We start from the raw sequence: 14,224 nt of genomic DNA on the forward strand, positions 1-14,224 counted from the left end.
TGCTTCCTCTGCCGGTGTGGGGTCATTTGGAGGGTTGTTAACACAGACCCACAGACCTTCCCTGTTCAAATAATGCTGCATACGAAGGGACCATACCTGGTAGTTCTCATTCGTGAGTTTCTTCACCGGCAGGGCTGTTTGGATTTGAGCCATCTCTGGTATCTGGACTGGCCCCGGGAGAATGTTTTCCTTCTCCTCCTCCTCTGCACTGCTTCCCTGCGAGGACAGCTTGCCAGCTGCTGTTTTTCCTCACCAGTGCAGGACAGTCACTCCTGGACTTCACCGTCTACAGCCTTCAGCTCCAAGCCTCTCAGGACTTCACCGCTCACAGTTCCTCGAACCTTCAACGCCCGCCACACGGTTCTGGGCCCATAACCCTGTTGGCACAGCATGGTTTGAACTGTAGCTGAGCTATAAATAAGGCTTCCACACACTTATAGTAGTAAAAGTGTATGTACAGTTTATTTTACGGTGACTTATATACAAGACTTTGTTCTTAGTGTCAAAGTGCTTCGCCAAGCACTTACTGGAACAAGCTCCACACTTACACCAGACACAGCTGGCTTATATACATCTATAGCAACCCCCCCCCCCCAGTGTCCAATCCCAGCACATCAGGTGAGGTGACTAAGCTGTTTCTTTGCTCTTGCATCATCCGACCTGTCAAATAGATCTATTACATCAGTTATGACAGACATCTAAACAGCAAGATGCACACATGCTTCTTGGCTCATTATGTCAACAGGGCCTCCATAGATAAGGAGGCATCCAACATCACACACAGATTCCTCACCACCACCACAGGTGTCAAAGGCACTCTTTGGGTACAATCTGTTAACCAGTTACAAATCCAACAGTAATAGTAACATTAATAGGATCCAAACCACGTTACCACCTTGTCAACCACAATATCATTTAGAACCTTATCAAAAGCCTTATTAAAATCAAAATAAACTATGTCCACAGCATTCCCCTGATCCACTGAAGTAATAATTCTCTCAAAAAAGGGGATAAGGTTAGTCTGACGTGACTTGGTCTTGAGGGACCCATGCTGGCTCTTAGTAATCACAACTGTCTTTTCTAAATGTTCAAGGACTGACTGTTTGATAATTTGTTCCAGGACCTTTCTAGGTATGGATGTCAAACTGACGGGTTGATAATTACCAGGCTCCTCCTTTTCCCCCTTCTTGAAGATGGAGACAATATTTGCCCACTTCCAGTCTTCTGGCACTTCACCTGTATTCCATGAATTCTCAAAGATGACAGACAGAGGATCCACAATTATATCAGCAAGTTTCTTTAGTACCCTAGGGTGCAATTCATCTGGTCCCAAGGACCTGATTTCATTTAAAGGAGCTAGGTGTTTACGTACCACCATGCCAACATCTATCCTATGCTGCAATTCCATTTCTTCTGCATGTGTTCCCTTTTTGCCAGGGCGAGCACAGTTCCTCTTGCAAGTGAAGACCAAGGCAAAGTAGGAATGGGACAGTTCTTCCCTCTGTTCATCACCTGTTAAATCCCATTCTCCTTTCCCTGCAGTTGGCCAAACACTCCTTTCTCCAGCTCTGAACATAACCAAAGAACTCTTTTTTTTTGTTTTTAGCATCTCTCGCTAGCCAAAGCTCATATTGAGCTTTAGCATTTCTAACATTTGCTCTACAAATACTGGCAAGTTGTTTATATTCATTCTTGGTTATACAGCCCTCCTTCCATTTCTTAAATGTGTTTTTTAAATGTTCAAATATTCAGAAAGCTGTTTATGGAACCATCTGGCTTCTTTAGGTACCTCCCATTTTTTTCTTTCTCATTGGAATAGTTTGTGACTGTGCCTTCAATATCTTACTTTTAAGAAACTCCCACCCATCTTGAACTCCTTTTTCCCTGAGTTTTTCTGACCATAGGATTATCCCCACCATGACTTTGAGCTTGTTAAAATTAGCTTTTCTAAAAATCCACCCTATACATCTACATTCAGCTTTTCCCTTACCCAACATTAAGGGTGTGCAAAGGCACCCTGATTCGTGTTTTCCGAATCTGCTGAACCCGAATCGAGAGGCCGATTCAGGTTTAGCAGAAACCCGAATCACCCAGCCGATTCGGGTTTACCAATTCGGATTGATTCGGATTGATTCGGGTTGATTCGGGTTAGCTTTTTCAATGGGAAAAAGCCTTCCCAGGATTCTCTGAAGCCTGGGGGAGGCATTTTCCCACCGAATCACCCCATATTTGGTGCGGGCCTTCCTCTAACTCCCCTCTAACAACCTCCCAAGTTTCAGAACGATTGGACTTTGGGGGCCATGTTATGGCCCCCCAAACCAGGTCCCCCTATCCTTGCCAAAAAAAAGCCATAGCTTTAGGTTGCTGCTGCTCATCTTCATTCATTTTTTCCTATGGGGAAAAATGAAGAGGAAGGCTTCCTTTGCCTTGCCATGCAAAATGCCCCCCTACACTCAGGGGCCCTTCTCCCACCTTTCCTCCCACCCCCACCAAGGCTCAGACTGCTCCCACTTGGGGGGGGGGCATTTCATGGCCTCCCCAAGTAGGTGCTCTTTTCTCTACCACTTACAGCTGGGGAGGCTTGTCTTGCCAGGGGTGGCATTTTGCATGCAAAATGCCCCCCAACCCTCAGGGGCATGATAGCAGTGTACTACACAAAATAATACAACCCACTTCACCGTTTTTACAGCAATTTTGTTTTTGTGATTCTCTGATGTTAAGTGAGTTGTGTTATTTTTGTGAGGTGAAATGCTGGAATGCCCTTTGGTGTGCCCCCCTGCTGTGTAATCTAAAGCTGTTCAAGAAATAAAGTGTTTTTGACAGGAATTGTGCTTTTGTGATTCTCTGATGTTAAGTGAGTTGTGTTATTTTTCTGTGTGGGGGACTGCTGGTGTAATGTGTCATAATGCTTTGACTACTTGTACTTTGAAAGGGAGAAAATAATTTTTAAAAAACTTTATTTTGTGTTGTTCGTGTTTTATTCTTTGTTGTGCAGTTGGTTCCCATCATAGGGAACAATGGGGCTGGCTGGCCAGCCATCTCTGTAGGTGGTGGGGGAATTTGAGGGAGGGTGTCTGTGGTTCAGGTGCTCTTTCACAGGGACCAGCTGGCACTCAGAAGTGTGCCCACCATTGTGGCGCCCCTGGGCTGTGCAGAATTGCCCAGGGAAAGAGAGTTTAGAAGTTCCCAGCATAGGGAACAAAGGGAGAGGGCTGGCCTTTGCCAGCCTGTTCCTGGGGTTATGGGTGTGGGGCTGCTGGGGGTGGATTTGGGTCTGTGAGGGGCTAGTGTGGGGATTTGGGTCTGTGAGTGGCAGCTGGGGGGGAATTGGGTTTGTGTGGGGCTGTAAGGGGTGGACTTTGGGGGCTGAGAGCACCTACTTGGGGAGGCCATGAAATGCCCCCCTCAAGTGGGAGCAGGCTGAGCCTTGGTGGGGGGTGGGAGGAAAGGTGGGAGAAGGGCCCCTGAGAGTAGGGGGGCATTTTGCATGCAAAATGCCGCCCCTGGCAAGACAAGCCTCCCCCAGCTATAGTAGAGAAAAGAGCACTTACTTGGGGAGGCCATGAAATGTCCCCCCCTAAGTGGGAGCAGGTTGAGCCTTGGTGGGGGGTGGGAGGAAAGGTGGGAGAAGGGCCCCTGAGGGTTGGGGGGCATTTTGCACGCGAAATGCCACCCCTGGCAAAGGAAGCCTGCCTCTTCATTTTTTCCCCATAGGAAAAAATGAATGAAGATGAGCAGCAGCAACCTAAAGCTATGGCTTTTTTTTGGTGAGGATAGGGGGACCTGGTTTGGGGGGCCATAACATGGCCCCTCAAAGTCCAATCGTTCTGAAACTTGGGAGGTTGTTAGAGGGGAGTTAGAGGAAGGCCCCCACCAAATTTGGGGTGATTCGGTGGGAAAATGCCTCCCCCAGGCTTCAGAGAATCCTGGGGAGGCTTTTTCCCATTGAAAAAGCTAACCCGAATCATCCCGAATCAACCCGAATCGATTCGGGTTATGGCAATTCGGAAAACCCGAATCGATTCGGGTTTTCTTGAATCGATTTGGGTTTCTCCGAATCAACCCGAATCGGGGTGATTCGGTTTTTTTCAGGTTTTCCAAAACCCGAACTGCACACCCCTACCCAACATCTTAAACTCCAAAATTACATGGTCACTACTACCCAGGGTGTCCACTACTTTCACCTCATCAACCAGTTCTTCACTGTTGGTGAGAATCGACTCCAAAATAGCAGGCTCCCTTGTTTCTGTCTCTACTTTCTGGAAGATGAAGTTGTCAGCAAGACAAGTGAAGAATTTACTAGACCTTGTGTTATTAGCAGAGTTTGACTTCCAACAGCTATCAAGGTAATTGAAATCTCTCATGATAACTCATGTTCCATCTCTGAAAATTTTGTAATCTAGTCTAGGAGTGTATCATCCACCTGGCCTGGTGGTTTCTGGCAGGCCCCCACCATAATATCACTATTATTTCTTTCTCCATTTATTTTTACACAGAGTCTCTCAACTGACCTTCCATGCAGAGATACAGGTATTTCCTCACAAGTAACTTTGACAAACAGCACTACTCCTCCACCCTTATTTGTCAATTCCTTTTAAATAAGTTGTACTCCTCAATCCTAATATTCCAATTGTGTGTCACAGCCCACCAAGTTTCAGTAATGTCCGCTAGATCATAGTCAGGGCTTTTTTTCTGGGAAAAGAGGTGGTGGAACTCAGTGGATTGCCCTTGGAGAAAATGGTCACATGGATGGTGGCCCCGTCCCCTGATCTCCAGACAGAGGGGAGTTTAGATTGCCCTCTGTGCCACTTGGTGGCATGGAGGGCAATCTCAACCCCCCTCTGTCTGGAGATCAGGGGGCGGGGCCACCAGCCATGTGACCATTTTCAAGACGTTCCAGAACTCCATTCCACTGCATTCCCGCTGAAAAAAAGCCCTGGTCATAGTTACCTTCCTGTATTAAAACTTCAAGTTCCTCTTGTTTGTTTCCCATACTTTGCACATTCGTGCAGAGACATTGGAATTTGTAGCTTATGTGCCTTGAGTGCTTCATATTTGTCCTTACCTGCTGAACGTTAGTGCTCTTATCACCCCTAATTGGTGTCATACTAGGTTTTTGGGGGGGGGGGGCTTCCTCCCCCACTGGATTTAGTTCACAGCCCTCCTTATCAGATTTGCTAGATTCCTGCCAAACACATTTTTTCCTGTCCTGGTGAGGTGTAAACCATCTCCTGATAGAAGTGCTTCATCTGCTTGCACAAGGTTTTGTGCAACCAATTTGTGTGCACTACAATAAATTGGGATGAAATTGCTAGACATTACACAAAATCTAATCCATGATGCTTCAGCTTGTGCATTGCTTGATCTAAACCACTGACAGTTAAAGTAATTATAAATAATATATATCAGACATAAATAAATGTATTTTAAAACCCCTACAATTTGGTATTCATTTAAGTTGCCCTTAGCAATGTTAATGGCTGTCAATTTATTTGCATTGGCATTGGTTCAGCATGTTGTTTTGGGGGGGGGGGACCTTGATACACATCCATACAGCAGGCATTCAAGTCATTTCTTTCCAAACTGAGCAGCACTGGTGATCAGTTCACTTCTGATCATCAAAGTCAAACCAGGTAAATTCAACTATTGAACATGCTTGACACAAATTCACAGCATCCGTAATCCCAGTCCAATTCATTTAAAGGATATACAAGCACAGAAGGAGCAGGCTTCCACCTGTAAGTCAGCATCAGGAACTTTGAGTGCTGCATGGATAGTCTCACAGCCAATCCAGCTACCCAGGGAGTACTATGTTGGAAAAATCTATGATAATGCTGACTCTCTGTTTGGAAATAGGAAATAGGGGCTAACTAGGTTCCTGTTTTCCCACCTGTCAAACAGCTGATTTCTACAGTTGCCAATTTTTTGACCAGGTGATACATATGCAATCCTCAGTCCTATTACATTGAAGTTGAAGGTTTTTTACAGGTTCCTTCTCCAGAATATAAAATTTCTTAGTTTAATGAAAGTCACATAAATAAACCAAGTGTTGCATAGAATATTTTGGAGGCAAGAGAGTCCAGATACAAATTCTATGGAAGTAAATATAACTTACTGTCAAGTTTCCTGTCTAATGATATTTTCTTACATCCTTCCTGCCTCCAGTTCTCATTAGATCATGTAATGATCAAATATCCTAGGTTGTTATTTATTTATATGTATATTAGGCACATTCATTCAGTTCATTGGCAGCTTTCCTTTGGAACAATATTACTGCTAATAACCTTTGGAAATTCAGGAAATCGTGTAATTCTAGAGGATTTCTTTCTGATACATAAACAATGAAATCCTAAACAGAGTTAATCCAGTCTAAGCCCATTAATTTCAGCTAGTTTAGAGTGGGGTAACCCTGCTTAGGATTTCATTGATTCACTGGTAATGGAGACCCTTAGCTGTATGTCTGTCTCCTTATATACTGATGTGCTGTGATAAGAACCTGGTTTTGACATTTGCTAACTTCGGACTCTTGCCAACTTTGTGAATCTTGCCAACTTTTCTATCCTCCAAGGAGTCCCTTCTGATGCCCTGGAAATTGATTACCAGCTTGTACAACCTACATGGAGTAAGGGAGTGCCAGTCTTGTGTAGTACTTAGAGTTTCAGACTAGGATCTGAAAAACTCAGGTCTGAATCCTCATTCCCAAATGCCACATGAGTCAATGGAGTGCCCTGAGGAGGGGGGAAGAACAAATTGCTCTTCTACCATCAGCATAAGAGGAAAAAGAAGAGAAGATGGGTGACAATAAGCAACTTCCACTGAAGTACTCCTGAATCCAATCTGACTTCTCAAACTTCTTCTCAAGTCCAACTGAAATCAATAAAAGTTGGACAGCACTGATCCACTGTTTTTTACACAAATTAACCAGGAGGGATGATATTGAATCTCTCTCCCCTCTTGTACCCATCTGGATTTCCATATTCAGTTTTGCTTCTCCATTGTCCAAATTAAATCCATGGGATGAATCTCATGGATCCATTCCACTATCGCTATTGTTCCACTATTCAGCAATAAACAGAAACAAAACTACTGACAAATATATCCACATTAGAGATGGGAATGAACCGGGAAAATACTGAAACATGCGGATCATGGTTCAGCACGTTTCATGAACCACAAACTTTCACGAATTTGCCCCGGTTCATGAACCAGTTTGTTTGGCCCGTGAAAACATCACTTTCAGGGCAGCAGAAGGTCTGCAGAAAGCTCATACCTCCCCACATTGCCTAGGAAACTGATAGATTGGCCCCAGGCTGTCTGCAGTGGCAAACCAAAATATGAACCAAACGAACTGGCCTAACTGCTGATTCACAAACCATGGCCCAGTTCATGATGAACTTTGGTTTGTATTTCAGTTCGTGCCCATCTCTAATCTACACATATCTAAAGAAATCTAATAAAGAAAACCCACTCATCCATTTTAACCAGCTACAAAGTGTTGCTCCCTGCATGAAGTCAAAGGGGCCAGATTCCATGCTGTATGTCTGAGAACATGTACCTTACCTTTTTTTTTTCTTACTAAGCTGTACATGCATCTGGCTCCAGGCAAGATCTGTGAACTACCAAACTCTTCCTGGAGTTCTGACATTCAACAGATCTATCTAGGGAACCAAACATGTAATACTTATTCTTTTCACCCTCACAGATTTACAATACTGGGTATTCAAAAAAAGACCTTTGAATTGTGGGAGTAGCTTCTAAGTCTACAGCTTTAATTCTTCCTTTTGGAGAACACTTGCATGCAAAGAAAATCAGCCTGTAGTGCTGTGAGGGCTAAGCTAGTCAGATGCATCAGTCCTTATTCAAATTACTAACCAGTTTGCTATTGCAAATGATACTGAGTTATTTCACATCCTTGTGATCATCTCTCTCCTTCACTTGCTTGTTATTGCATAGGGTGCCATGCTATTTTTCATCATCCCTTCCCCCTTAATGAAATAATGACCAGTTTGTTCATCTGTGATCCCTGCCCAATTATGTAAGTCAGCTTCCTGTGAAATACCTTGTGAAAGATATAGGTGAAGGAAGGCTTAAAGTGAGTGACAGTAGGACAAGGCTTTTTGTGGCCCCCGTCCTACTGCCACCTACTTTCAACCTCCTTTTTCAGGTTCTGGGCTGCACAGGCAGTTCAGGGCAGTCACAATTAGACATGGGCACGAACCAAAAAAAATTACAGAACCAGAGGATCGTGGTTCAGTGCAGACCACGATCCCAAATTCCCAAACAGCAACAAACATGTCCCGTTCCCAGACCCGGATCGTGGATCGTGAAACCCAACCTGGGAGCCCATGGCTATTTATAAGCATGGGTCCCATTCAGCAACACAGGAGGTCTGTGTTTGGTTGTCAGAGCTGCCTATCAGGGTTTGCAGGGATGAGATTGGAGTGCCCATGGCTACAGAACACCCCCTTCCCCCTCCCCTGGGTGTCTTCTTCCAACTGGTGACTGCTTTGCTGCTCCATGGTTGGAAGGAAGCCCTGCTGATTAAGGAAAGCTGAAAAAAAACAAGGGGGCCAGCCCTGGTTATACAAGCGAACAAAAAAGAAAACTTCCACCAGAGGCTATATAGCTAATAATATGAAACTCACAATCTTACAATATAATTCTCTTTGTAAAGGCAGGTACAACGGTTATATATCCAATAAACTTGAACTTTATGATTTTTTGCAAAGTATTAATGTATCATATTGTGCAACATAAACTCATACACTTTATACACCAAATTAATACTTCATATACAAGTTGCAAAACTCAAACAAAAGGTTCCCTGGGGTGTATGATAAATGAAGGTATGACTGTTGGGTGTATTTGATTTATTTAATGTAGTAGTCAAGACAGGTGCCCCTGAGGAAGTCACGGACGAAAAGTTGACTGGAACACCTGGCCAACAACGTCTCTTCGGGCTTACCTGGAACTGCACGGTCACGTCTACGAGGGATGGTCCACAAGATTAATTGGGACTTCATACCCGTATAAGTAATAATTAATGGACACTCTCGATAGGCCTCAACCCACCCAGTCCCCCCTCCCCGGGGAACCTTTTGTTTGAGTTTTGCAACTTGTATATGAAGTATTAATTTGGTGTATAAAGTGTATGAGTTTATGTTGCACAATATGATACATTAATACTTTGCAAAAAATCATAACGTTCAAGTTTATTGGATATATAACTTTTTTTTTTTGAAAATTTTTTTTATTGGGTTAGAATCCATTATTTTTACATTACATTCAATTTTCCCCAAATTTTTCATTCCTAACCCCCTCCCTTTCCCCCCTTTTGTTGACTTCCAACAGCTTTCCCACCCTTTGTCCCTTTTCCCTTATTTCTGTTAAATTCCTCTATCTAAAACAGATATACATTCTCTATTATATTAAGCAGTACATCCTTAACTACCTTTCTCGTTATATACCCAAACTGTAAGTCTTTGTTTCCATCTTAGATAAACAATTTATCCCATTTTCCAGTTTCAAATATTTCTATATATCATGAACCATAAAAATCTTACATTCAAATCAAACAATTTGACTTATTCTCTATATATTCCTCATTCTATCTTTTTATGGTAGTTCTATATAACACATCACATAGTCAATCAATTTGACTCTTCTGTACATTCAGTTTGGTGCATATAAATCTTATCAAAGAAAGAAAATATTGTTAGTTATTCACTCCTTATATTTAAACCTTATCATTAATTATTTTCTATCAATATTCTATCTATTAACCTATATATATCTATTTATATATCAATCTGTTAACTGCTTATTAATTCACATTTATCTCTTCCTCCCTCGGTAAAGTCACCCCCCTCTATTATACTTTTATTATACTTCAGTAGTTCTCAAACTGCCACAGTTTTCCTCCCACCTCCCATTTCTTCTCCAGATATTGTTTCAGCTTCTCCCAGTCTGTGTTAAACTGCCCTGAGTCCAGATTTCTCAGTTTTCTTGTCATCTTATCCATTTCTGCCATGTACAGCAATTTGTAGATCCAATCTTCAATAGTTGGCACTTCTTGTACTTTCCATTTTTGCGCATATAAAAGTCTGGCTGCTGCTGTCATATAAAATATCAACGTCCTATGATGGGCTGGAATTCCCTCCATTCCCAAGTTTAGTAGCAGGAGTTCTGGGTTCTTATTTATTTGAAATTGTAAAATTTCACTCATTTCTCTTATTACTTCCCCCCAGTACTGCCTAGCTACCTCACACGACCACCACATATGATAGAGGGAGCCCTCATGCTTCTTACATTTCCAGCATTTATTAGAAGTATTCAAGTTCCCTAGCGCAATCTTCTTTGGTGTCATGTACCAACGATAAATCATTTTGTAAATGTTCTCTTTAATATTAGTACATGTCGTTATCTTCATTGTAGTTTTCCACAAGTATTCCCATGCCTCCATTGTTATTTCTTTATTAAAGTTTATAGCCCATTTCACCATTTGTGTTTTAACTATCTCATCCTCGGTATACCATTTCAACAGTACTTGGTATACCTTGGATATTCTTTTCTTGTCTTCTTTAAGAAGGGTCTGCTCTAGTTCCGAATTCTCTATTCGTATACCTCCCTTTACAGAGTCCGAGTTATATAAGTCTCTAATCTGTCTGTACTGGAACCAGTCGTAGTTAGGTGATAGTTCCTCTTGCGTCTTTATTCTAAGTTTAGATGCTTCAGTTTTAGTTTTTTCTTTGTATGTTAAACATTGTTGTTCATTATCAACAGCTCTCGGGTCTATCACCTCATACGGAACCACCCACAAGGGAGTTCCTTCTTGTAGATAAATTCTGTACTTCTTCCAGATTGTATATAAACTTCTCCGTACAAAATGATGCAGGAACATCGAGTTGACCTTTACTTTGTCATGCCATAGATATGCGTGCCATCCAAATATTTTTTTATATCCCTCTAGGGCTAGTAGTTTCTTGTTCTTTAATGTCATCCATTCTTTCAACCAAACTAGGCAGATTGCATCATGATAAAGTCTCAGGTTGGGCAGTTGCATTCCGCCTCTTTCCTTTGCATCTTGTAGAACTTTCACTTTCACTCGAGGCTTCTTGCCTGCCCAAACAAAATCTGATATTTTCCTCTGCCATTTTTCAAATTGTTTAGAGTCTCTGATGATTGGTATTGTCTGTAGCAAAAACATTACTCTTGGTAACACATTCATCTTAACTGCTGCAATCCTACCCAACCATGACAAATTCAATCTGTTCCATTTAATCAAGTCTCTCTCTATCTGAGTCCATAATTTTTCATAATTGTTTTTGAACAAATCTATATTCTTTGCAGTTAATTCGACTCCCAAATATTTCACTTTGCTTGTTACTTCACAGTCCGTTGTTTCCATTAATAGTTGTTGTTTCTGCTTGGTCATGTTTTTGCATAGTATCTTTGACTTCTTTTTGTTGATATAAAAACCTGCCAAGTCTCCAAACTCCTTAATCTTATCTATCACTCTTGGCATATTCTCCAGTGGGTCCTCTACAATTAACATTATATCATCCGCAAATGCTCTGACCTTATATGAATAGTCCTTTATTTTAATTCCCCGAATTTCCTCATCTTGACGTATTTGTATCATCAGAACCTCCAACACTAAAATGAACAACAATGGAGACAACGGGCAACCTTGTCTTGTTCCTTTACTTATCGTCAATTTCTTAGTCAATTCATCATTCACCACAATTGCTGCAGTCTGGTCTCTGTAGATTTCCTTAATTGCTCTGATGAATCTTTCTCCCAGTTGTAGCTTTTCCATAGTGGCAAACATAAAGTCCCAGTTTAAATTGTCAAACGCTTTTTCAGCATCTACAAAGAAGAAACCAACCTCTTTGTCACAACGCTTATCGTAGTATTCAATAGCATTGATCACTGTCCTTAAATTGTCTCTTATTTGTCTGTCTGGCAAAAAGCCTGCTTGTTCCTCCTCTATAACTTCCGAGAGCCACCCCTTCAATCTCTCCGCCAATATCTTCGCAAAAATTTTATAGTCATTGTTAAGTAGCGATATGGGTCTGTAATTTTTCACGTTACTCAGGTCTTGGCCCTCTTTTGGGATCAATGATATGTTCGCTTCACTCCAAGTAGCTGGAATCCTTTGATCCCTTAAAATTCCATTTATCACCTCTTTTAGGAATGGTGCCAGTTCATTAGCCATTACCTTATAAAATTTAGCCGTAAGTCCATCTGGCCCTGGCGCCTTTCCTAGATTTGCAGATTGTATTGCCTTACTTATTTCCTCGTCAGTTACTTCACTGTTCAGCTTGTTTCTCCAAGCTTCCGAGATTTCTGGAAGTTTGATCTTCTCCAAATATGACGCTATTGATTCTTTATTCACTTCTTTCTTATTATACAACTTAGCGTAGAATTTATAAAAGGCTCTACTAATGGTAGTCTGCTCCAAATACGTTTTGTTATCTTCACAAATTTTATTTATTATTTTCTTTTCCCTTTTCTTCTTCAATTGCCATGCCAGGTACTTCCCAGGTTTATTAGCACCCTCAAACGCTTTTTGATTCAGTCTTTTAAGATTCCATTCCAATTCTTTATTACTCATTGCTGTTAGCTGTTCTTGAAGTATTTTAATTTCCTGGTATATTTTCTTTTTCCCTGGTCTCTTTTTTAGCTGTGTTTCTTTGGCTTTTATTTTCTCCTCAATCTCTTGTCTTTTCTCCTCTTTCTTCTTTCTTGCTCTACCATTTAAATCCATTAGTATGCCCCTTACAACCGCCTTGTAAGCATCCCAAACTTTATTGGTTGGTACTTCTTTATTCACGTTGTATTGTATAAAAAACTTTGTCTCTCTTCTCAATATTTCCATACTCTCATTTTCCTGTAACAAGTCCTCATTTATTCTCCATGCTTTCCTTTTTCTCCTTTTTCCTAGTTTCCACATAATTGGATTATGATCTGAGCCTACCATCGGCATTATTTCCACCTCTTTAGTCCATAACGCTAAGTCTTTTGAGGCCCAGATCATATCAATTCTTGATAATGTAGAATGCCTTGCAGAATAAAAAGTAAACTGTCTGCTTTTAGGATATTCTCTCCTCCATACATCTTCAAGAGTCTCTTGTTGAATCAACTCAAAAAAAAGCTTTGGTAAGAGTCCTTTTTTCTTTTGTGCCGTTGTAGTTTTTTTATCTAGTTCCAAGTCTGTCACTCCATTGAAGTCTCCAGCAAGAATTATCTGGTCATATACAAAATCATCTAAATGCTTCCTCAAGTCCTCAAAGAAGCTTTCTTTTGCACCATTAGGTGCATAGAGTCCGACTACCAACACTTTCTTTAAATTCCAAATACATTCCACTGCTACAAATCTAGCTTTCACATCTCTCATAACAAATTTTGGCTGTAGCTCCTCTTTTAGGTACAGCACCACTCCTCTTTTTTTCTTGTTAGAGGCCGCTACAAATTCTTTGCCCAGTTTTCCAGATTTTAAATATTTTACATCCTGTTTTCTAATATGGGTCTCTTGCAAACACACAATGTCACATTTTTGTTTTAGTAGCCAGTGAAAAATGTTTTTCCTCTTATTCGGTGAGTTTAGTCCATTTACATTCCAAGATAGTACTTTACACTCCATACTCATGGTCTTGTTGGTAAGTCTTTTTCATTGTCCTTAATAAATCGCTCCATCTCTCGCTCAGATCTGATGCGTTTTTTGGCCCCTCCAAACTCAAAGGACACTCCTTCCGGTAACTCCCATCTGTACCTGATTTTCATGTCCTTCAAAATCTGAATTAGCACTTTATATTTTTTCCGGTCTAATAACACTGATCTGGGCAATTCCTTCATTATGATAATCGTCTTGCCATCAATCTCCAATGGATCTTGAAACTGTTTTGTCACAATCATCTCTTTCATATTTCGTGTTGTAAACTGCACAATCACATCTCTTGGTAATTTCCTCTGGGTTGCAATTCTCGAGTTCACACGGTATGCCACATCTAGGATAGCCACAATTTCCTCCTCCTCCTTCCCCAGGTATTCAGCCAACACCTCAGTCATCTGTTCTTGCGCTGACTTTCCATCCACTTCTGGCAAACCACGAAAACGTAGCTGCTTCTCCATATGTTTAGTTTCTGCAACTGACATTCTCCCCTTCACCAATCTCATCTCTGTTTGTTGCGTGTCTATTAAGTTCTCCATCATGTCTTCTACT

The 14,224-nt window shown here is 41.4% G+C and overlaps 1 pseudogene; it reads right to left on the bottom strand.

Moving 5' to 3' along the window:
* Nucleotides 1-266: 266 nt before the first annotated feature.
* Nucleotides 267-4,364, bottom strand: LOC129332030 (uncharacterized; annotated as a pseudogene).
* Between the last annotated feature and the right edge of the window lie 9,860 nt (nt 4,365-14,224).

The sequence above is a fragment of the Eublepharis macularius genome, chromosome 6, assembly GCF_028583425.1.
Source record: "Eublepharis macularius isolate TG4126 chromosome 6, MPM_Emac_v1.0, whole genome shotgun sequence".
Lineage (NCBI taxonomy): Eukaryota > Metazoa > Chordata > Lepidosauria > Squamata > Eublepharidae > Eublepharis > Eublepharis macularius.